Raw genomic sequence first — 26,172 nt, forward strand, 5'->3', positions numbered from 1 at the left:
CACACACACAGCCACACACACACACACACAGAGCCACACACACACACACACACAGAGCCACACACACACACACAGAGCCACACACAGAGACACACACACACAACACCAAGCCACCACCTGTCTTTGACGGTGACTGTTGCAATTTAATTTTCTGGTGGGAGGGCTCTCTCAAACCGTGATCTAGCCAAGTTTAACTTTTTTTTCCAGAAACAAAGTTCTGGGTACATTCTGTGGCGGGGCTTGTGTGGAGCGTCACTGCGCGACAATGGAGGGTGCAGCATACTACGTGAAATAAAAACAGCAACCCCTGGTCTAGCTCAGGCACCGTCGAGGTTGGAGGTCTGCCCCCAGGCATATGCGGGCTGGGGCAAAGCAGACTCCTGCGGGCAGGGGAGAGAGAGTCTGATCCCCACAAGAAGGTAGGCCGTGAGCTGCTCCTGATCCCCCCTTCCCCCCCGGAACTCGCCAAGCTCAAGACTCACTTTGTGACCTCCATACTCACTCCCTAGCCTGCCACCCTTCTGGTGGGTTGCAATCAGCTGACTACCAGCTGGCCCCGCGGGCACTGCAGGTTTGGGAATTTACTCCCCCCGCACAGGGCAGCACACCCGTAACATGAAAACACCTGCATGCCTGCAGAAAGCACCTCACAGCGTTTGGCAACCAAACCTCCCCATCCCCCCGGGAAGACACGCGGTGCCTGCTCCCCACGCGACGCCCCCGCAGCATGGCGTACAACACAAGGGCAGTAGGCATCCCCGGGGCAGTGGGACTATAGTCAGAGACAGCACCTTAACCATCCCTGCCCCCACTGCAGCCCGGCAGCAATTTGCCGGCACCCGACCCGAAAGGGATGGTCAGGGGAGGGGGGATAGGGCAAAGGGGACTGCTTCTGGGATCTGACGACCGAGTCCCGCCGCCACAATCAAGGTATCAAACCCGTGCCGGCCCGCTTACCGCAAGGAGCCCTTGATGTTCGGGCACGCGGGAAAGCAAGCAATCAAATAGGCGGGGGGAGTCTACCGGAGCAAGCACCAAGCCCCACACACCAGGGGCAGCACCGGCTTACGGGCGGGAGAGGCCCACCAAACGCCTGCACAAAGCTCTGAAAACCTGGGGAAGCACGCGGAGGCACCGCCAACAGGCCCCATGAGCACGAGACCCGCCGTGCCCGCACTGCCCCTGAGGGGCAAACGCCCTGTATAGGGAAAAAGAGCCCACGTCCCGGCCCGTCGTGTTTGCCTGAGCTCTCACCCCCCATGGCAACCTGTGCCACGGCTCCTGCGCAACCTGGAACTGTCCCAGGGACAGGGCGGGGAGGTGGCTAGGCTGCACTCACCTTGGAAAATGTCGCATAGAGCGCACAACATGGCTTGAAGACGGGCGAGAAGCAACAAAATGCAACCACCCAGACGGCGAGGCTGTCGAACAGAGGTTCTGCTGTGCATCCAAACCAGCTTGTACGAGTAAATTCTAGCGTTATGTTGTAGTACATAAATAACTGTAAACAAGAACCTGTGTTCAAAAAGCGACATGAACAGGGGTGCAGCGGAGCCATGACTGCCTCCCTGGAAGTCGGTCTGCCGATGAGGGTGGAGCAATGGGGCTGGCAGGAGATGCTGCAGGCAGACGCTGGGAAGAATTAGCAAGCCAAAGGCTGCTGGTGCCACCAGGACAGCGCAGACAGCGGGAGAGCGCTACTTACTGCTAGGAGTCCTCTTGTGCCTGCACTTCCTGCGCTGCCATCGCTGCGGGAGGGATTCCAGGCATGCCCGTTCCTCTTCCTGCTGGCGTAAAAGGTTTCTTATCTTCTTTATGGGGCGAAACACATGGCACCATAAAGAAGATAAGAAAGCTTTTACCACAAACGTAAGTCAAGTAAGCCAGTTTGAAAAGAACGGGGCTTAGAGAGAAAGAAGAACGTCACTAGGACCTCTTCTCCCATGGCTGGCCACCGTTTAGCATGAAGGGTGACGCCAGCCAATGGAAAAGAGGGGCGGGGCTTAACCTCGCTAGTGGAAAATACTCCACGTCATTAAATCTCGCCAGCTCGACTGCCGATGTGTACAGTCTTTCGCAGGCCGAGACCTAAAAATGAGGGAGCGTGGAGCCAGGGGGAGGGGGAGGGCGGGGAGGCTGGGAAGTGGGGGGGAAGAAGAATTAATTATGTACTGTTTAGTTGTTGGCAGAAGCACAATCCTTATCTGTAGCCAAAATGTGGCCTTAAAAAAGGGGGGTCTTGGATAAATACGATCCGGGGATAATTGACGGAATAAATGAGGAGTTAGCATACTGGCCACTCCCTGTAATTTTATGTGGCGATTTAAACTTAAATCTGCCTAGCACTTGGAAATCTGATGAATCCTGGAATTACAGAGGCAGGAAACCTAAGGTTTTCCAGGCAGAGCTCAATTTGATAAGCACTCATGGTTTAAAGGACGTCTGGGCCCACCTGAAACCCGATCAGGACGGCTTCACCTTCTTCGCAGCCCCTCATTTGTCATTGGCTAGGCCTGATTACTTTCTAGTTTCATCCTCACTGGTTAATTACTGCCTTATTGATACCGCTCCCCGACTCCTGTCAGATTACAACCCACTTATTTTAAATCTAGAGGGATGGGTAGACTGAAGACCAAACTCAAACTGGACTTTCGAAAAAGCACTCCTACGTGACAATAACTATCGGGAACACATGATGGGTTGGATCTGAGAGTTTTTGGATATAAACACCGGGTCCGGACCGATGAAGGTTGTGTGGGACACATTAAAGGCAGGCAAAGAAGGGAGACGTTCCAATTTTCCATCGGAAGGAAAAAAAAGAGAAAGCACAGGTTAATTCCTTACAAGACCAAATGATAAAAGCCGAAAAAAGTTAATACAGGCTGTTCAGTCAGGAACAGGGCCTCGTCCCGAGAAAAGCTATATGAATGTAAGCTTATTGGCCACCAACTGGCTATACCAGACAACAGGAGACTGCCAATGTAATCTCCTCAATGAAAACAAACTCAGAAGGGATAACCAACGATCCTATAAAATTAGAGGAGGCTTTTAGGGAATTCTACGATAAATTATATACCGAAGAGATTATGGGCCAGATGTAGGTAGGGTTTTACCGGTCGGTAACGGCCGAATTCGGCCGTTACCGACCGGTAAAAGGAATTTGAGATGTAGGGGGCAGAATCGGTAAATTTACCGTTCGGTAAATTTACCGATCGGTAATTTTACCGAATCTGTAAATATACCGGTCGGTAAATTTACCGACCGGTATATTTTCCAGAATCTGTAAAATCGATATGTAGGTGGGACTCTTATGAGTCCCACAAGGCCTAAGAAATCGGTATTTTACCATCAAATTCAATTTGATGGTGAAATACCGATTCAGGTGTGCATGCACATGTGTGCATGCACACCTGTGCCATATGACAGGCAGACCTGCCCTTAGGGCAGGTATGCCTGCCATATGGCCCCCGAACCTTTTTTGGGGGTGCTAGAGGGTGTCAAAGTGACACCCCCTGCACCCTTGCCAAAAATCGGTATTTACCGATCGGTAAATACCGACCGGTAATGCCCCATTCATTCCTATGGGCTTCAAAGTCCATAGGAATGAATGGAGCATTACCGGTCGGTATTTACCGAATCGGTAAATACCGACTTTTAAAGAATCGGTAAATCCACATCTGGATTTACCTACATCTCGGTACTTCATATTTACCGACTCTTAAATACCGAATCGGTAAAATTCGGTATTTAAGAGTCGGTAAATATGATTTACCTACATCTGGCCCTATGAGGCCTACTGAATATAGAGAAGCTGAGATTATTGATTATTTGGAAGAAATACCGGTAGCCGAACTCAACAGTGAGAATCGCGATCAAATGGTAATCTCTCCAACCTGGGAGGAAATTGCAACTGCACTTCCAGATGGCAAAGCCGCTGGAGTGGATTGCATTCCAATTGAATTTTATAAAATCTTTTCTCAGCAAATAAAGGATCTTTTCTTGGACATGGTAGTTTCCATTTTTAACGGGTCATCTCCACCGTGCTCTTGGTCTACCGCAAAGATCATTATATTCCCTAAAAAAGACAAATCACCACTGGAGATGTCTTCATATAGACCTATAACTCTTATCAACATTGATTCTAAAATATTTTCTAAAATCATTGCATGTAGATTGTGAGAAGTTGGCCTGGTATATGATGTCCACAGTTCTGTGGGCACCTTGTATCAGTCCAAACAATCCCTTATGGTGATGGTTGTAAGTCAACCTTATAGACAAGCTATCCTAGGGGTAGCATGGACTAAGCAGCCTTAAAGGCTTAACTCAAGAGGGCATGCAATCCTGTAATACCAAATGAAAGGACACCACCACACAAGTTATATATTATAAAAATATATGTATTTATTCTTAGAATAATCCCCACTACTCTTTATGAGCAATGAAGCACAAGCGTTTAAACAAAAGCACAATATAACATGAAAGTTGCACAATTATGGATGAGGCCGGTGGCCACTCAAACCATATATCAAAAAAGTGGTATAACAATCACTATTCGATCAGTGGTAAGGCCTAGGACCTTGGGAATCGCTTGGACTATGAGGGTCTAACAATAGTTAGGACGGGAGTAGCCCCGCGGGATTCGGGTGCAGTGCCTAAAGCACAAGCATGCACCAATGCGAAGTCAATGGTGCGTAAAAGAGTTACAGTTTTAAGAGTCTTCCGACTGGACTAGAAGGACAAAACTTTAGACTTAGACATTAGAGGTGTAAACCACTACAGGAGCACCGGCGTTCAAGAGTTACCTCACCCACAGGAAGCGGGTGCACAGGTGCAAAGATGTGTCGGGTTTCGTCACGAAGATCTAGGGTGCCTGGAGATGAAGATGCTGCAAGCGTCCAGAAGAGAAGTGTCCGGTGCGATCCAAGGGTGGATCGAAGTTGTAGAGTACCTGAAAGCAGAGGGGACAGAGTCTGGGTCACTAGCCAGTGACCAGGAAGGAACCAGGCAATGTCGGGCGCAATCAGGTCGTTGTCATGAAGCTTGTCTCCGCTGCCACGTGGACTCTGGGGCACCGAGGATGTCCAGGAGTGGATCACGAGCTGTCCCACGAAGGCTCTCGCTGTCGGCGGTGTCGGCTTCCGGATCAGAGTCAACAAGCCTTGGCAAAGGCAACCCACGCAGGATTCGAAGATCGCTTCTTGACCGGACCAGGAAGGTGAGATCGGGTGCTTCTTTTCAGGGGAGCGAGGGCCAGTCTGGAGCAACCAGACTAGCAGAGCAAATTCAAAGGTTCGTCGGTACTGGGGCCGCTAGCCAACGGGCAAGCGACCGGATCAACGCGTCAAGCAGAAAAATGCAAAAGGGCCCCACGCAGCACTCGAGGAGTGTGGAGGGGTGAGCTTCGGAGCAAAAGCTGCTCGGGGCTGCAGCTTCTCAAACTCCAATGCACAGCTTCGAGGGAGCCTTGGATGCGGCACGGTCAGCGCTTCGTAGTTTTTCCAAGATGGCCGGCCCCACGCTTCAGGTCGCCTCCACGGGTCTCAGCTCTGCATAGACTGTGGATCGGGCTGTTGGAAGGCAGGAACGCTGGCTCTTGTCGATCTCTGTCGCTCGAGTTCCGGTGGGAACTGCAACAAAGCAAACGTCGAGGTGCTGGATGGTGCCTGTTTGCACAGGGTGGTCACTCCTTGACCACAAGGGAGATTCTTCAGTCTTCCACGTCGAGTGGGATGTCGAAGGGTCCAGAGTTTCGTTTCATAAGTTTGTCGGGATAATCTGATGTGCATCTGCACAGCTCCTACCTTTATTCCAAATCAAGGGGCTGGATTACCTGCTAGGTCCTTCCTATGGGTGGGACCCAGGAAAGGGGTGGTTACACCCCTTTTCCTTTGTCCAGTTTCGCGCCAGGACTGGGGCAGGATAGCCCCAGAACCGGTTTGACTGGAATCTGCCCAGGGACGCCTTGTGCGCCCCAGGCAGTGTCTAGTTTCTTTCACCCTCCCTGCTACAATCCACTATCTCCTGTCTGGGGTGGTGTGACACCTCCCTGTGACAGGAAACCCTTTGTCCAAGCGTCCTCTGCCAAGTTTCGGTCAGCAGCAGGAGGCCAGACTCGTGTCTGTGGCAGCAGCATCCATTTTGTGATGCTGGGGCTCTGGTTAGGATTAACCGCGTTTTCAGTAAAGTAACATCTATTCTCACTCTAGAAGGGTGGGATGCTGCCCCCGTCGTCAGAAATGGCGAGGGGGTAGTATTCCAAGTTGTATGACACCAAACACGACATGTTTTGATAAAGCCAAACCAGAGTTGCACTAACCGCTAGGAGTATAATGCACTTAAGAGTATATGGTATGGCAGTATCACTAGAACAGCTATAAGGAAATGGTTCCGAAAGCTGCAGACAGGCTCAGCTCATGCTAGAGCACCATCTCACATAAAACCAAGCACTCTGCCTCCAGATTGTAAAGGCCTGCCGTAGGAGTGACGGATAGGTATATATGTGTCCAGATATAGGTTTAGATATAGGTGTACTATATCTAAGCAAGGGGTGATTACACCACCTTGCCCCAGCTGAGTGATCAGCCAGTTGTGTCAATTTAAGTACCAGCCAGGGGTGGCAAAAGATATGCTGCAGCCCCTGGTAGGCCTTGGATGCACCTACGCCCTGGGCACCTATAGTGCACTGTACAGGGTCTGATAAGGTGTCCAGTACCAATTTGGTGATGTATCTAAAGTACATGTCTGTGAATTTAGAGAGAGAACAGCAGGCTGTGGGTCTGATTAGCAGGCCCATAGCCACATTAAGTCGAAAACCAGTGAAGCAAAAAGCAAAAATTGGGATGAACATAGGATAGCACACCCTACTCTCCTACATAGATTATCCTAAAATATTGAGCCTCTTGTCTCCAAATGGCAGCATGGGTTCATTTGTTAAAAGGGCACCACTGAGCATATCCGTTGGACCATCTCCTTATTTGACGCTGCCAAGGTGACAGGAGACTCAATCTCATTAATTCTACTGGTTGCCGAAAAAGCTTTTGATCGGGTCTCCTGGCAATTTTTATGGGCCTTCATGCGGCAGATGGGCTTTGGCCCTAGGATATTGCAGGCACTAAATCAGAACCCTACAGCTAGAATATCAATTAATGGACACCTGACAGAACAGATAGGTATATCACGAGGAACGAGACAAGGGTGCCCTTGCTTGAAATAAGGGAACTAAGTAGGTTTGGCACTGACACGATGATCATGGCCTACGCTGATGACCTGGCCATAATAATATTTTAAAGATGACCTTTTTCCCAAATTACTCAATTTTTTTAGGACAATCCCGTTAGATTTTAACAGCAATATGATGCATATATTTGAACAAATTTTCTCCCATTTCATCTGGGCCTACTCACAGCCAAGAAGGGCTTTTAAAATTACTTTCATTACCTAGAGATAGAGGGTGGGCTCTTCCTAATATAAAACTGTATTTTTGGGCTGCCGCTTTGCAATATAGATCCAAGTTAATGCAGATCATCCCGTTGAAAACCCATCAGGAATGCCATCTCCTATACATCACTATTAGGTGAAAGCGTAAGGGGTTGTCTCTGGCGTCAGCTGGAATTCGGCTACTACAAGCGGGTCAGATTCAAGAGTTTGACTAACGCTTATAGGGTTTTTATTAATGTACGCTAGCTGCTTGGACTCGGTAAACTAAATCACTATACCCCCATCAGAAACAATAATAATCTTCCACTTATTTTTGAAACAGCGTACCTTCAACAGTCGTATCAAGCCGGTATTTCTAAAATGGGAGATGTGATTACCTCAGAAGGCATCTGGTCCTTCAGTGCTCTTAAAACTCGCTATAATCTGGGCAACAATCAGATATTTCAGTACCACGCTATTACAGGCTATTTAACAAACAAGACCGGTGGACTAGCAAGGTTTGCAAAGATTGATTAGTCGGGCCAAGCCTACCACGGATTGTAAGTATTTATTCAATGTTAAATAAACGAATGCCCGATGATATAAGTAAAATAGACAAAAAGTGGCAGCTGAAATTGAATGTCCCCAATAACACCTTCTGCCATCCCCTAAGTCTGGCACAAACCCATCTGCTGTCACCTAAACTGCAAGCGCAAGTCTATAAAACAGGTTACTTCAAGTCAAGTCAAAACCACTGTATTCGATGAATTAAAATCATAAAAGTTTACATACAAATCACATATCATAATACAATCGGGTGATACAAGGATATTAAAAACATGGAACAATCTCAGTTAAAATAATTTCATTTTTTTTATAAAAAAATCCAGGAGAATTCATGTTGCAGTCAATACTGGGCATCTTGTTTTTCTCAACTGGAAAGCAGCTACAAGAAAATGTGCGATATTTAAAATATTCCAGGGGTTGTCCAATAATTGCAGGTACAATACCGCTGGTTTGACCTGTAAAAACCCCTTACCTCTTACAAGTGGAATAATGAACTTCTTTCTAATATCAGAATAAAAATCACAAAATAGTATGAAATGCGCAGTATCCTGAATTGAACTATGGTCACAATCACAAAGTGCTGCATCCTCTGGTTTGGACCAGCCTTGGAAATTCCCCAGTGAAAGGTGAATCAGATTAAAACGGAATCTTATCAGTAACCACCGATGAAAAGGCTTTGCTACTAACCTTAGGTAGGGCTCAATAGATGGTGATGTACTTGATAAAAAATGAGCCCTAACCAAGGGTTTTTTTAATTCCTCACTCTCCCGTTCCTGTAACCTTAAGCTCAGGAAGTGTTCTTTAACCCAACTGATATCACCTTTGACAATTCCTTCTGGTGTATCATAAATTTCTGGGCGCCCAAGTTTTATAAACATTGCTTTAATATAAGAGAGACACTGTATATCAGTAGCTCTATCTAGACTGACACAATCTTTTAAAATCTGGCGATTTGGGGTAAGTTCTGGGTTCAACCATGTTTTTATCCAACAGATTAGGGGAGCCATGCTCATCAAATCGGAAACATATCCCATCCCCAGCTCCTAATGGATGGCAAAAGTTGGGGTCGATTGGGGGATAGAAAGAAGTGAACGAAAACATTTATTTTCAACCTTCTGTACTACTCTCCACTTTCTTGTACCCTCATATTGCTGCACCATATATTGCTATCACCAAACATTTCGCTTTATAGATAGAGAGAATAGCCTCACATGGCTTTCCTCCTAATCGTCGGGGAAACTTAATAGGGCAGATGAAGATCTTTCTACGCTATTTTTTTTTGCTAAGAACTGGGGGGCCCAAGAGCTTCCATCATCAAACACGACCCCCAGATAAGTAAAAACCTTCACCCTTGTAACCTCTGCCCCTTTACAATAAAACGTTCTGACTTTGTTTTTACGTAATCCCATAGTCCGAACATGTGACTTAGTGATATTAACTACCAGGTCCAGAGAACTGATAAACTCCCCAAAGAAGTTCAGTAGTCTCTGTAGACCTAGCGGGGTACGGGCTAGTAGGACGGCATCGTCCACGTATAGAAGAACCGGGATGGTACTGTTCCCTACACGCAGAACGTCCAAACTAGCATTGCCCAAGGTTTTATCTATAGCATTAATGTAAAGTGTAAAAAGTAGAGGGGCCAAGATACACCCTTGTTGAACCCCTCTGCCAGATTTAAAGTGTCTAGTGCAATTGCCCTCCTGGGTCACCCTTACGAACGCAAACAGATCCCGGTGCAGATCTGCTAGAAAGTATACCAAACAGGGGTCAATCCCCATGTCAAGCAGAATGGTCCACAGCCTCGATCTGTTCACCAGATCAAAGGCTGTGGATAAATCCATAAATCCCAAATAAATGGATCCCTTGGAGGCTATGGTATACATTTTTTTTTTAACTTCTTTTTATTAAAGAAATACAAGAAAACAATCGGCAGATGCCTTAGATTACGGAATAAGAAATATTTGTACAGACCAACAGTGGATAATGCACGGAAATTCCATAAGGCGAAAGCTAAATATCCAGCTACCGTGGCTATGCGATCGTTAGAACACGGGATATATCATACCGACCAGTTCGACACTTTTCGTAAGGCCGCCACCCTTAGGAACAGGATTTTAAAGGAGAAACAGAATCATAAAGTTCGAGTGGCAGGCAGGCTTAAAAGAATTGAACCATAGCAAAACAACGATCGCTCCCCGTTTGCAGCACTTAAAGGCAATACATTATAAAGGATCTCTTGCACATCACCACCCCTAGGACCCGTCCACCCACCAATCAATACAAATGGCCACGTGAGCACGAAATCCCTTCTCCGCCCCCACATCCTCACTTCCGCCCTGCTGGCCGATTGGCAGGTCAGCGGGCTAGTGTTTGGAATAGCTACTATTCAAAAGTCCAGCGTAGCCGGCACTCGGGGCTAATAGCTGGTAAGAAGAGGTTGCTGAGGCTATGCGCTTCTCTGGCTCCCAATTTTAAACATTTTAAAAATTCGCGCTCTGTGTTTGATTTTACTTTCTGCCTTATGTACTGTTTGGTTAAATTGTTGATTTTGCTAACAATTTAATATTTACTTGCCTCTGATCGCCGCTCCTCGGCGCAACGCTTCGCTTTTATATTACTGTCTCTAGGCTCCAGGCACCGATCCGCCACGGCTTGTGCCGTTTGCAGCGGCGGTGGCCACGTGAGCACGAAATCCCTTCTCCGCCCCCACATCCTCAATTCCGCCCTGCTGGCCGATTGGCAGGTCAGCGGGCTAGTGTTTTTCTCTTTCCTGGTACTTAATGACGCAATGGCGGAAGCGCAGCGGACGAGCGCTCTGCGCCCGTCCGCGCCAGGCCGGGACCAGGGCCATACCACCATGCTCATCTGCTCACTTACTCTTCGCAAGTATTACATTCTTTACATACCGGTTATCCACTTGATCCTGCCACTCTTGCTGGTATCATAGCACATGGTATTGCCCGTTCTAGCCCCTTCCAGCACTGTCCCAGACCTGTTCCTCTTATCACTACACCGCCCACTCCTAGCCCACGTGCCCCCACCCTTATTCCTGCCACTTCTGCTTTTTTACTTAATACCAGGTCCGCAGTGCGGCACCAAACTGACATCTTCCATCTGCTGGACACCGAGAGCCCAGACTTGCTCTTCCTAATGGAAACCTGGTACCGCCAGGACTCCCTTCCTGATGTCCTGGCGGCCCTTCCCCCCCTCTTATTCTGCTCTCCGCGCTGACCGCCCAAACGGGAAGATGGGGGGTGGAGTTGCCCTAATAGCGCGTGAGGGGCTACAATTTCAGACGCTGGCTTCTTCCACCCTGCCAACGTCAGACTGTTTAGTGGTACGTTCTGTTTCTTTTAAAACCCCTCTTACCTGTGTTTTGGTCTATCGTCCTCCCCAATCTTCCCCTGGCTTTATCACTACATTTCAGGAACTCCTAGGCACTCTGTCCATCAACAATGCCTCAGTGCTAGTCCTTGGAGACTTTAACTTCTGGCCCGGCGATCCTGCTGAGGATGCAATATCTAAAGATTTTACCGCATTACTTCTTAGCCTGAATTTTTCGCAACATGTTCACACCTCTACACACAGGCAGGGGCATATACTCGACCAGATATGGACTCTTAACATCCCCATCTCGGCGCCTTCGGTACTGCCCTGTGCCTGGTCGGACCACCATCTTCTGTCTTTCTCGTTGGCCCTTAATACCCCCGCCCCCCCACGTCATCCCAAAAACATTTGGACCCGGAATTGGAGTCGAGTTGACATCCCCACCTTGTGTAGTTCGCTCCGCTCCTCCCTCCCGACCCTCGAGGGTCTAGCTCTACATTCCCAGGTCACCATATTGGACAATTGGCTTGTCAAAACCTGCGACCACGTAGCCCCACTTAAGCGGGTAACTATTAACCGCGTCCACAACGCCAATAAGTGGTTTAGTCCAGCCCTAAAAGCTAAGAAACTAATAGTGCGACAAGCCGAACGCGCATGGCGACGTGCTTACTGTCCCTTAGTCAGGCAGCTTTACGTCACAGTTCTCTCTGAATATAAGCGAGATATTTTAGCCGCAAAAAAAGACTACTTCTCTGGACGCATTCTGGCGGCTGAGAACCAGCCACGAGAGATCTTCGCGATGGTCCATGAGTTGGCCGCCTCTGATAGGACCCAGTTAAAAATTCCCCCTTCACAGATTTTGTGCAACTCTCTTAATGAGTTTTTTATAGAAAAAGTGGCTACCATCAAGGCTAACATTCCCCCTCCCTCACCCTCCTTCTGTGAGTGTCCCATTCCCACCAACAGCCAGTCTTTAGCCCTCATCCCCCCTCTGACTCTGGACTCACTTCCCCCTCTTCTCAGACGGGTGAAATCTGGCTCCCCCGCCGACATTTGCCCAGCACGCATATTAAATCAGATTTTCCTGGACTGTCCCTCCCCTGCCCTTACCCTGTTAAACAATTCATTCAAACAAGGTACTGTTCCCCTTTCCTTTAAGGCTGCTACGGTCATCCCCATTTTAAAAAAAACCTGGGGCAGACCCCGGCGCCCCGGCCAACTATCGGCCAATCTCCCTCCTTCCTTTTTTAGGGAAGATCGCTGAGTCTCACCTTACTCAGGTCTTGAGCTCCTTCATCGAGGGCAGCGAGTATCCCGCCCCCTGCCAAGCAGGCTTCCGCCCCCGTCATTCTACAGAGAAGGTGGTCATTTCAGTCCTGGACCGACTCAGGGAGGGGTTGGACTCCAGCGCTCCTCAGGCCCTCGTTTTATTAGATCTGTCCGCCGCCTTTGACACGGTGGACCATTCCATCCTCCTGCGCCGTGTCAAGTCGGCGGGCATCGAGGGCTCCCCCCTGGCCTGGCTGGAGTCCTTCCTGTCTGATCGCTCTCAGGCTGTTCACCTGGCAGAATTCGCTGCTCCCCCTCGTAAAATAACTTGTGGGGTTCCCCAGGGCTCTTCCCTTTCCCCTTTACTTTTTAATCTATACATTTTCCCTCTTATTTTTGCTTTGCAGCACATGGAGGTCGCAGTGTATAATTATGCCGACGACCTCCAACTTATTTTTGATTTGTCCCCGGCTGCGTCAGGTCAAACCGGCTTCCAGTCCGTGATGCTATTCATCCGTGAATGGATGAATATGAACCACCTTAAGCTAAATCCGGACAAAACGGAGCTGGTCCTGACGGGCGGCATCGGTAATCCTTGGTCCTCTCTTTTTTGGCCACCATCCCTGGGTGCCCCCCCCCCACTCCCTCCCTATCAGTTAAAACGCTAGGTATTATTCTTAATCACCAACTTACACTCCATTCACATATTAGTTCAGTTGTTTCTTCTTGTTTTTTTTCTTTACGGACTATCAGGAAAATATCCCGATTTTTCTCTGTTCCCGCCCTCAAACTGATCATAATGGCCATGGTTCTGTCAAAAATTGATTACGGGAACATCGTTTATATCGGTGTTCCCGCATATGCCCTTCACCGCCTTCAGCTGGTCCAGAACCAGGCGGCTCGCCTGGTTTACGGCCTGGCTAAGTCACACCATTCTACCCCCCTCTTGAAAGCCCTTCACTGGCTCCCTATTAAACAGCGGGCACTGTTTAAATTGGGATGCCTCACTTTTCAAGCCCGAGCAGGTACTGCTCCGGAATTTATCAATTCTGCTATCACGAATTACTGTCCGCCGAGAGCTCTTCGCTCCTCTTCCCTGGGCTTGCTGGCAGTACCACGCTTCAAGAAGAAAAGAGCTGGCGGTCAGAAATTTTCAGTCCTGGCCCCCACCTTCTGGAACGCCCTCCCACCCTCAGTAAGACTTCTGCCCTCCTATATGGAATACCGTAGGGCCTTAAAAACCCTTTTGTTCCAGCAAGCGTTCAACTGTTAGCCCATTGTTTTCTGTCTACTTGTTTTTGCCACTGTTACCTCCTAAGCGCCAAGAAACTGCCTAGTACACGAGCGCTCTATAAATGCTTTTAAATTCAAATTCAACCCCTCAGGAAGGCATCCAATAACAGAAAAGGAACAGGATATTATACGCGAAAAACAAAAAGAGAAACATTACAACAAACCCTTACCCCCCACCCTGCACCCCTGCATAAGGCTATATGGTATACTTATTAATTAATAAATACAAATGTAGGCACTGATCCAATGTACTTCTGCCTGATCTGAATCCAAACTGAAGATTGGACAGATAATCATTTTGTCACCCATTCTGAGACCTTAGTCAGAATCACTTTTCCTAATATTTTAACAGAAGAATCGATTAAGGAGATAGGCCTATAGTACCTAGGATCCCCTCTCTGCCCCTTTTTAAAGACAGGGATAATAATAGAGTGGGACCATGAAACAGGAAACCCCTGGATAACACTAGCATTAAAAACATTTGTTAAAATATTGGCACAAAGATTTACATTACCCTTATAGAAATCGGCAGGAACTCCGTCTGGATCAGGAGCCTTATTACTTGCAGATTCCTTTATTGCCCTCTCAACATCCTTCTCATTAAACACTAGTACGGGCAAAGGAAGACTACTGGTAGGGGCCAAAAAGGGTTCAAACACCTCATTGCTCGCATAAATACCTTCGAAGTGAGTCAAACACTCTTCTTCTGGAATATTTATATCCAGTAAACCTTTCTCCTCCCCCGAGAGCAATGGGCTATTAACAATGGCCCAGAACTTTGAGCTATCCTTTAGGACTTCTTCAGACATTAAGACATCCCGTGCCTCCGTTTTAATTTCATTTTTTCAAGTCTGTATAGTTAATTTATAGTCTTTCCTAAGACTAGCTAGGAGGGCCTTGTCCCTAGGATTAGCTTTCAAAGATTTTATTAGGTTTTGATGGGCCCTAGAACATTTAGAATCAAACCATCTTTTTTCTTGTTTTGTTTTGGGCCTAGAGATAATGGTTAGGTCTATAGCGACCTGTCTACATATAGCTTCAAAGGCTAAGATGGACGCCCCCTCCGGGGTAGAACAATCTGCACATTTCCTGATATCGTCTTTGACCTTAAAGCATAGATTATCAAGGAAATGGTCAGGGACTACTTTTGCCCATTTTAATCTCCTCCCTTGATCTTTCGTGGTCACAGTTATAGGCCCCTTCATATTAGGTGTAACATCTATAAAACAGAATCCTTTATCCAGCTCTAAAATGACCGGGTTGTGGTCACTAAAGGGGGGAGCTTGTGGCAATATAAAACAGTACGTTCCCTAAGAGAGCAGGTGATATAAATATATAATCAATAATCGTCTCACTTTCTCTTGCTTTAAACGTTATAACCCTCTCACTGATATCAAAGAAACCTGGCTCATAAAGGTCAACATATGAGAGAAGTTCTTCAAGGGCCTCCCCTTTGGAAGTGTGTTCAAAGTGAGGCGACGACAAGTAAGGGGGACCGTAAGTTTTGTTAATTTGGCAATTAAAATTATACAGATGAATATTAAAATCACCCATAAGGATAATGTGAACATAAGTGGTTTGCTGTACTCTATATATTTCTAAAAACCGTGTCCGGTAACAAAGATACTAATTTGCGTACTCACTGTCCCCGGAATTATAAAAATTAATTATCAATGTTTTAGGATGGTTCGGGGTAGTGAGCTCAGCTATTAAGCAATTAGGAGAGGCTGAGTCTAAAATCGTTACAGAGGCCTTTAGTTTTACAGAAAGAAGGAGGATCAACCCTCCCTTAGCTCTACCCGCTAATGTTGGGTGGGCCGGCTGAAAATAAGATTTAAAACCATCAACCCCAAAATTATTGTCCTTATTCCAGGTCTCTTGCAGGGCTATAATATCGCAATCCTTAATAAACTGTAACCAGTTCTGGTCATCCCTTTTAGACCGTAGCCCTGCTATATTCCAACTCATTAGCCTAAATTTAACACCCATCTCTGTAGGGATGCCAGGCTCCATAGTAGGGAGTTGAGGGATAGTGACTATGGGCTCTAGTCAGTCATTCTCATCTAACTGAGACAAGGGTGAAAACCTGTTAGATAAAGCTAGAGTCTCCTTTTCTTAGCTGCCTGGGTACAAGCTAATTTTGGCAGAGAAGAGACTCTAGGGGTACTCCTGCCAGACTGATCTTCCCTAATCAGGGCACTATAGGGGGACCGAGCTAAGCTCCCATATATCTGTTCTGGGAGAGGTCTCCAGGCTATATTTAGACATCTGGGGGGGATGGCGGTAAAAGAACCCCAATGATAAAGCCCTAATGCTACCATCCTCCCCCTTCAAATCTGAGGCATCCCACAACAGCCGAGCAGCAGCATGGGGTTTGTTAAAACACAGTCCCCTTTAACTACCTTTTGAGAACTGCCTAACCAACCAACTCGCCTGGCCATTATAATATTAGAAGAAATCTCAGAGTCACCCGAACAGTTAAGATCACACAATTTTTTAGTTACTGACAACAGAGCTTCTGTTGATTCAACCACTCCCACCACCAATGGAGGGACTCTTACAAGAATATCCACCAGTGGAGCTGCTTCAGGAGGGAGATTAATATTAGGTTGAATGACTATATAACTCTTAGGCTGTAGGTCCCTGATTTTCCCACTACACCTGGGTGGTTCTAAATTACTTCGTAACCCAGAGTTCCTTGCTGGGCTCCTCTGTGTCTCCCTATGTCAATTGCGGTCGTGTCTATTGGAACCTGGACTGCCGACCCACTCAGGGTAGCAGGGCACTAGCTGGAAGGCTAAATCTAGAAGGCATACGTGACGTGCTTTTAATTTCACACTCTACAATACCCCAGCGCAAACCACCAAAAATGACACCACACCATCTTTTGAATGGAATACTTTATCTCTTTATATTGTGAATTTCAAATGAGAGTTTCATTACATAGTTAATTAGGTCCAGGACTAAAAGGTTAAGTACAACCAATGGTCAATACATAATGTCCTCTATGGCAGTCAAAGTATCAATATTTAAAACACATTCAGTTTGCTCTGCAACAGGTATTATTCTTTAAATGGTTCACTTGTAACTGGTTGTCATACAGCCGATCAAATAAGTGCATTGACTATTATGAAAACAGATATGAGCAATTCCCTAGAAGAAGCATAAAAATAGAAGAAATTCTGTTTCAGCAGGGCTCTTCCCCTTATTCTGAATTAAACTGGGAAAAATATTTGGATTTGAGGTACCAATTGCTGAATTAAAGTACACAGACACGTTATAGTTCCTGAGCACGAGATCTGCCTCAGAAGGATCTATTTCCAGGGGAGGTTAAGGTCCGGACTCCATTCCGCCTTGTCAGATTAGTCACAGTAGGCAGATATTCTACTTTTCCGGGGCCTAATTCCTGTCTCTCCCCTTTTCCTTTGAGGATCCTCCCTGAACAAGTTCTCCCTCTTCTTCCCCACCCTCCGCTGTGGGGTTCCCGATTACCTTGGCGCCCGACCAGCACCTTCCTTGGTTCCACTGAAGAATGAAGCGGTAGCCCGGTCCTCCTCCCTACTCCCTGCTCGGGTCTTGACTCTTTGTCCGAGACAGGGTTGGGACGGTGAACGGATCAGGCGGTAAACTCCTCGGAGGCCTTGCGTCTGGCAGGCCTCCCTCCTCACTCTCTCGGCGCTCTTTCAGGAAGCCAGCCACAGGGTAGCCGGCTCCTGACGAACGCGCCTGCTTTAGCCTTCCTGAAAGGCTCTGACTCGTTGAATAGAGGCTGCGCGCAGGGCTGGAGTCTGTTGCCAAGCGACCCCGCCCAGCGTCTCTCCCCGAGCTGGAGCTGCTAGTCTTTCCCTCACGCTTTGTGCGCTCGGCCGCGCTACCTCAGCGGCACAGGGTTACAGAAGGGCAAAGGGACTGGGCTCCCCCCAATACAGCCAGACATCAACTTGGCGACATATAACTTCGGCCAGTACAGCTCTTTCCCAGTAGGGCAGGCAGTCAGTCAGGGCAAGTCCTAAGACCCCAATTTACTTCAGGGGTATGGACCAAAGCTCCTGATTCCACGTTTTCAACCCCACCAGCAGCGCCACCCTCAAGGCTCCTAGGGCTGGGGCCAAGTCACTCTCGCCACTTGTTTGGGAAGTCCAGTCCTTCTGGTCAAATGATCACACCAGAACTTGGCTCTAGCAACTCTCACCAACTGGGCCAGATCAGAAGGAAGGGAGGCAGCAACCACCACCACCTAGCAGCCCCTGAGAGCAATCAAAGCAGCTTAAGTCACACTCCCCCTCCTCTGTAGTCTGCACTCCAGCCAGCTCCTGTCAAGACAAAATGGCCGCCCATTGTCCTCCCTTATATAGCCTGGGCCCTGGTCACTAGAAGCTACTGGAAGGTTCTAGAACCCCCTAATGCTATCCTATAGACCAGAGCTCTGAGGTAATTCCTTAATGGCATCAATCTTAGGAACCCCCCCCCATCCACCATTTTAGAAAGGCGCACCTGTACCTCAGCACTGGTTAGCAGTGGTGGGGCACCCGGAGACCTAAAACCATACAAAAAGGATTGTTGAAAAAAAACATAATGGGAGGCAAAAAGGGACAAAAATTATGGGAGACCATCCAAAGACTGACAGAGCTAACAGTGCTGACCATTTGTTATAATAGAACCAGGCACGGGGTTCTCAGCCTTTGGGGGACTCAAAATCATAGACCCTTCTTCTTCTTCTTCCCCCGTAATTATCCCAGAGCCTGATTTAAGGGTACACCTAGGACATACAGGTATTTGGGCAGAACCAGGTACACAATTGGGCACAGTTAGAACTGAGTTAATACGTTCACATTTTTCTAGTAGGCTGGCAACACAAATATTCAAAGTATCAACAATGTCCTTAGCGAAACTAGTTAGGGCCTTCTCCAACCGAGAGGTAAAAATTTCCTCTACAAAGTCCCGTGCAGTTGACTCTACAAGTTTTTTTATTCCAGATCCTTTTTTCAAAGAGGCACTATTAGTGACTTTGTCCCGGTTATTCGGTTTCTTTGAGGCTCTTTTTGACACAGTGCTCCGCTTATTCAACTGCCCGTTAGTAACTGTGTCCTGGCTAGGAGATTTACAGAGAGTATTGCTTACAGGCACCACAAGCCTCTCCTCAGAAACAATACTGGTTACTTTTTAGGTCTCGCTGGCGTTGCAGGGCGAAGCCCTGCCGCCAACGAGACTTATAGCCGCCTTGAGACCTAACAAGGGAGTCACAGCTGTGAACGAGCCCGATACAGACCTGGGCACGAGCCGACCCAGGTCTGTGAACGCGCTTCAAGGTTGAGCAGCTTGTGCACGTTTGTTGGACGTCAGGCGCCGCAAGCGCTGCCAGACCAATTATCCCAGCATGAAACTCTACTTCCTCAGGCGCCGCAAGACCAATTATCCCAGCAGGAGTCTCCACCTCCGCCAGCAAGACCAATTATCCCAGCAGGAGTCTCCACCTCCGCCCGCAAGACCAATTATCCCAGCAGGAGTCTCCATCTCAGCCAGCAAGACCATTTATCCCAGCAGGAGTCTTCACTTCCTCAGGCGCTGCAACAATTATCACAGCATGAGACCCACTTATCACAGCATGTCAACAGGCGCCTCAGGCTCAGGAGCACTCAACTATAATTAATGCACAGTTGAGTGCTCCAGCAGCGTGGGGCGCCTCTCGGCATGCTGTGATAATAGAGCAGGCATATTACTGGCGCCACCACCACCCTTCATTAGTCATAAAGGCTGCATAATTAGGGCGGCATGCTCTATTTAAACGTGCAGCACTGAACATTTTAGAAGGCGAATCAGCTACATTCATTGGAGGCACGACCTATTTGAAGACGCTTGTTTTACTGGGGTAAGTTCTGTGAACTGTTTACTTTGTTTTTCTTTATTATAGTCTAAGTGGCAGGGTTGGCTAAATTTTGCGAGAATTGGAGGCACGACCTATTTGAAGACGCTTGTCTTACTGGGGTAATTTCTGTGAGCTGTTTAGTTTGTTTACTTTATTATAGTCTAAGTGGCAGGGTTGGCTAAATTTTGCGAGAAAAGGAAAAATATTCAGGAGATGATGGTATGGGGCAAGTGTGGCAAATGTATAATTATGCATACACCATAGAAAAGCAAGTTGCAAAATGTCCGGTGTTGGGCGGATGGGTTCATGTGCTGTTGCGAACAACATTCGTTGGCCTGATGTTCTCTTAAAGGTTTTGGGCGTTATTATGCAAGTATATAAATCAATGTGCAGGATGCTAGTAGATGCTAGCTGTCTCTGCCAGGTGCTAGCTGTCTCTGCGCCTGTCAGGTGCTAGCTGTCTCTGCACTTTGAGATGCTCTCTGCTTCTGCATTTGTAAAGGTTTGCTGGAAATTGAGATGTTGCCTGTGCCTACAGTTGTGAGATCTAGGCTTTGCAGCACTTGTGAGGCGCTCTCTAGGTCTGCACCTGCGAGATGCTGGTTGTCCTTGCACCCCTGAATCTCGGCTTTCAATTGACTTGTGAGAAGAGGGCTGTGTCTGCACCCGTGACATGCTGTGTCTACACCTGTGACTTGCTTTCTCTGCACCCGTAACATGCTAGCTGTGTGTGTGACATGTTGACTGTCCTTGTGAGAAGCTGGCGGCTGTGCTGGTGGTATGCTGGTTGTGCATGTGACATGTTGACTGGTTGCCCTTGCACGGTTGATGTAGTGCTGATATTAAGACTACACCTGCAGTCCTGGCCTGGCTGAGGATTTCTGGGGTGCAGGAGTGGAGTGCGCTGTATGTGTGGTTGGGATACGGTACCGGGCAGGAGTGTGCATGGACTGGTGTGATGTTAGTAGCCTATTAAAAAAAATAAGGAGCAATGACTACGTAAGAAATGCCCAGTTTGAAACACATTTTCAGTGCTTAATTTGTGCCGGTGCTGGCAGTTAATTCAGAGGGCCGGGAGTATAAATTCCTTCTTTTGCAGTCAAAAGTTCGGATAAGTGTTTAAAATAAAATAAACATACCTGCGAATATAACTGCCTGAGGGAATTCCTAATATGTCTCCACAGACTGGCTCACCGCTTTCACTGACTGGCCCACCACCGGCATTATGAGTGTGTATTTGTATTCTGTGATTGTCTCGGCCCTCGTCAATTAGTGAATAAACAGAGCAGGGTTTGCGCATCCAATCATCCATGCCCTTGCTTGATGCAGCCTGTCTTTGCCCTCCTATTGGATGATTTCAGATGAGGGCTGGATCATTGCTAAACGTAGGCAAGGTAGGCTGTGAGACCACAGGCAAATGTAACGTAAAGGCATGTGAGGAAAAAGTAAAAACGCAAACTTTTCTTTCGCTTTGCTGCCTACAACTGCCAGACATGTGGTGTTCATGGTTCACAGCACCCCAACTCCTCCTATTAGCATTCTGCTTAGGGCTGTGCCTGCTGGCCTCACACCTTGTATGGCGTCCCATTTATCTAGGCCTAAACAATCTGTAACATATGGAAGAACTGGTGAGTCTCTTCGCATATTCTGCAGTCGGGCACCATCAATTTAGCGTTAAGCCGCTGCCGCACACTTCAATTGCTGAGCTGGGCAAGGGGAACGAACATTGGGCATCAGGATACCAGGCCTGGACTGATTAATGACTTCACCAGTGCCTGGATGACCTGCTGTGACCCGCCATCCTCGAGGTTTGCATGGAGTGGGAGCAGAGGAGACCATGGTTGGCAATACGTTTCCAGTGTGCCTCACAAATCTGAATATCCCACAGTCCAGAGATTCCAGCACTGTTTGAGCAGCAGCAAAGTGTGTCAAAACAGGGCCTGATTGACATACAGACATTACAAGCCATGCAGAGAGCCAATGCCAGGAGGTTAGTAGATTATTTTACATTGGTAATCTAACAGCTCAGGGTAGCTCACATCGCCATATGGCTTAGGGGTTGGTCACTTGGTTGCCAGTAATATAGAGCTCTTAAGAGTCCCATATTCATGTGTGCGTGACGCATTTAGTTCAGAATGTACATGTGCATTCTGGTATTTGTAGGCCAGTTGATTTCTATCAAGAAAACAAGATTACAAGTTTGTGAATGTGGCACAGTGTAACACACACTCTAAGAGGCTGCTGTTTGCTGTACATGTTGGCATTTGTACTGGGTATGGGTATGTGTAGATATACCAGTATGAGCTCTGCGGAAGTGCCGTAAAGAGTGCCAGTGTATATTCACATAACTAATAGGGACATTTAAATTCTACAGTGAAGTGACAGATTAGGGTATGGGTTAGTACAACCCCAATTGACAAATGTAGTTCCCCTATATATATGTGTCCTGTCCTCGTGTAGTCCTACTAACGTTCTGCATGTATGCACCACAGAAACAGGTGTCTTATCTCCTCCTCACCAGTCAAAGATGTGTCAATCACAAGTAACACTGAAGTCAGAACCAGGTAAATCACTCTGTTACGTTGATTACTGTTAAGTTTCCGGTACAGTTTAAGTTTTGTGAAACGAAGGTGCAGGGTTTCAAGGTCTTAGTGTACAATGTTTACTCTCCGTGTGATTTCACATGCTCTGCTGATGGAGCCTTTCAGATTGTGTAAACAGCTTTGCCAGTTTTGTCTGTGTTCGTTTTAAAGACCTTCATTAGTTTTGATGTTCATGGCTTGTTACTTCTGTAGTTACACCTTCTGTGTTATTTAGTCTGCAAGCACTATTTCTTTAGTGAGTTTTGTCTTACTGGAGACACAATGCGCTTTGCAGCAACACTCAGCGCGCCAAGTGCACTTTCGCTTTCCAAGCATCCGGGACAATGGCGGCCGCTTCTTTGGAATGCCATAGGTCTCTCATTTAGGGGAGTTTGACCTATTGGCATTGTAAATGACAATAGCTTAAACTCTCGCAAATATGACACCTGCTGCTTTACAAATATTTTTTTGTGGGTTGTTTCGATGCACCTCATGCCTCACTTGCAAGTAATAGAGGCCACGCACCTTTCTTTAGCTCTGTCTTGTCTAAACAAGGGGCGTGACCTCTATTACGTGCAAGTGCGGCATGTAGCGCTTGTAAACAAACAATATTTGCAATTCAAAATGGCTTGCATTCGCGAGAATTTATGCTATTAGCATTTACAGTGCTAATAGTTCAAAGTCTCGTAAATGCGAGACCTGTTGCATTGCAAATGCTTGTTATATATAACTCCCAACAGGATCGCTAAATGGGGAACCAGCAGCGGAACAACGTGCCCGAGATGCGCTGAGTACAGCGCAGACTCGGTGCATATGTTTGCCATGTGTTCAAAGCTAGAACCTTTACTGGATAAAGTGCAGCAGTTTTTGTGTGGAGTTCTGTTTTTATCAAAAAATAACAAAAGGAGGGAGCTTAGAGGTTATCAGATACAATCTACCTCCAGTACAAGTCTTTATAATCAATGAGATTCTACCTATTTTTTCAGTATTTAATGATATATAGTGATATACACTTATGGTAGAGGGATGGGAAGACCCCTATGATGAAGCATGACACTATGAGATTCTTAGTGTTTGAGGGGTATCTCAAAAACACTTAGTGCTTTTCCTTGTCAACACCAGGATCAGCAACACTCACCATAATTGTACATCACTATATTTCATTAAAAAAAACTGAAAAAATAGGTAGAATCTCATTGATTATAAAGAGTTCTATTTTTAGACATCGAACTCACACCAACCACTATTCTGCTACGGCTGTATGACACGATTGATATGAAAACGGGGGGAGCTATACTGTTCGTGGCAATGACTATTCTCAGGATTTGTATTGCCTCGTACTGGAAAGATCTGAACCCTCCTTCCTTTGCCTAATGGCAGGCTCGATTGTTGGCTACCTACAAATTGGAGAAGGCTATATATGCCGAAAAGGGTAGGCTTGCAAAAAAAAGAAGGGCTAGAGATACGGGACCCCCTAACTAGGTGGCTTAATACAGTGAATGTATAGGAATTACAGTATTGTCCTATGTCCTCATGATGTCCTTATGTCTTCCTTTATCTCTCCCTGCCTCTCTTCTATCCGCTCTCCCCTCTATTCCTCCCTCTCTCCTTTGCCCTCTCTTACATTCTTTGCTGTTCTGCTTCTGTTCTTCTCTTGTTATCTGTTTTATGTTTTTTTATACAGGATTTACCGCTCAAGTATTGTTAAGTTGATCCTCCATTATTTTGTTGACTCTCACTGCTTGTAATACTCACTGATAATGTTGAAGGACTTGGGGAGGGGGGAACTTTGTCAAGAAACAAATTAATTGACTTTGTAATCTATTGTAAGCTTTAAATAAAAATTAAAAATTGAAAAAAAGGAAATGCAGATGAAGCTTCTTTTGCTTGTACTTCCTCTATCTTTCTCATCCACCTAATCCTCCATTTGTCAATGTCTCCCCATTTTGGCAAAATATTCATCAACTCTTTTATCTGTAATCTTTTACCAGAAGCATTCACACTTTGGAAATCCTTTTCAGTAAAATCCACTCGATATGGCTTTTGTAATAGTTTTGATTTCCCTATGTCTATTCCAATCTCTGAGGCAACTTCTGTCAATTTCTCATGAAATATCTTTGCTCTTGCATAAAAATAACAACTCTTCATCATCGTAGATATCAAATCTTTCTGTACTCATATTCCCAGCTATCATTTCTTCCAAATCCACTTTCAATCTGCTAATATCTAGAGTCTTTGATTGTGAGCCTCGTTTTTCTATTCCCTGTGCCCATCTCTCTAAATCTTCAGGAGTAACCGCTGTGGAACCTCCTGTTCTTGTAGGGACCAAGGACCCTTTATCTTTCAATATCGTGGGTGAAACTCTCTTTGGGGTTTCTGCTAAAGGCTCCATTATTGGGAGATCCATTAACTATTTCTTTTCTGGGATTACTTAAAGGAACTGTTATGGCTTGAGGTTGTGGAAAACTCATTTTATCTCCATAAAAGGGGATAACTGGACCAATAATCACCGCTACTGTCGAGGCTTCTGTATTTAAATTCAATTGGCTTATTTTCTGAACTAATCCTTCCCTAGTTTTATTCAAGTCTTCCCTCTCATCTTTCAGAACCTTATTAACTGATGTATCATGTAAAATTTGTGGGACTAAAGGCGCTCTTATCACGGGTGCACTCGGGGTAACTCTACTAGATTCTTCTTGGTACGGTGGAGGGTTTTTAATTAAAATATCCTCTAATAATTTGTCATCTAATTCTCCATATCCTGTCGTATTTGTGTTTCTTCTTTTCTTTACACTTGCCTCCTGACACCGCTTCAGCCATTATTACTGAATACAAACCCTTTTTCACTACAGCTCTTCTCCAACGCTTCATTTGATCTCCACTAGACTCAGACGGATATCTAGGCAAATATCCTCTAAATCTCTGACCACTTCTGAATTTTTCATGATCCTATGCCTCAATCTCCCATTCTTCCAAAACTTCAGTCTGTGTCATTCTAGGATTTGGTTCCAACATATTCATTCTATCTCGCAAATTCGGAAGTATCTTTAGATTAAAAGTACCATGTTCCGGAAAAGCCAAAACCCATCACCTTTCGTTTATTCCAGCCAATTCTCCAACCATACACATGTGTGATATCCTCTCTCCATCATCATAAATGAAGCAGGTGTCCTAGGTGGCGGAATAGGAATTCTCTCCCTAGTCAATACAGGTTTGTCTTTCTTAAAGACATTTTTTATTTTGTTCATTAACGTCATTTTCTTTCGTCTTCCAAACATTTCAGACGTACGATATAGGAAAAAGTCTTCCGTATACCTTCTAGTTCTATTACCTACCTCCCGTCCTATGTCAGCACAGCTCACACCTGCAGTCAAATCAGGACTCAACATACAATTCTTCTTTCAACCAAACCCTAGCGCGGCTTCTATCAACCAATCAGATTCAGGGCTGCACTCATGGTCTGACCAATGCCTGCGCGACCTTTTGTGGCATCAGTATTGCTCCTCACTGCTGACCCTTCCTTTACAATCTGCTTCTTTACCATGCCCGCTGTTCCACCTAATCCCAGCGCGGCTCTTTGTGACGTCAGTTTAACTCCTGCGACTGATCCTCCCTTTACAAGGTAATACGAAAACTTATTTCTTTTAATTTTAAAATGAACTTTGTTAGTAACAACATAAAAACATTTGTTTCTCTGTCTGTTCCACTAAATAAAGAATAGATTTCGATGTATTCTTGAGTTTCAGAATTACTCCTTTTCCGCTGCAAGGAAAAAACCCTGTTTACCCTTCATTCAAGCTCAGGAGAACCTGTTACTCCTTCAGTGTCCCCCGTATTGGGAAATGAGACCAA

At 46.3% G+C, this 26,172-nt stretch overlaps 1 protein-coding gene across 2 annotated transcripts in view; it reads left to right on the forward strand.

The window, feature by feature from the left end:
• MSANTD2 (Myb/SANT DNA binding domain containing 2) overlaps positions 1–26,172 on the forward strand; it is a 1,072,267-nt gene that overhangs the window by 613,651 nt on the left and 432,444 nt on the right. The gene's annotated exons all lie outside the window — the stretch shown is intronic.

The sequence above is a fragment of the Lissotriton helveticus genome, chromosome 3_1, assembly GCF_964261635.1.
Source record: "Lissotriton helveticus chromosome 3_1, aLisHel1.1, whole genome shotgun sequence".
In the NCBI taxonomy this organism is placed as follows: Eukaryota; Metazoa; Chordata; class Amphibia; order Caudata; family Salamandridae; genus Lissotriton; species Lissotriton helveticus.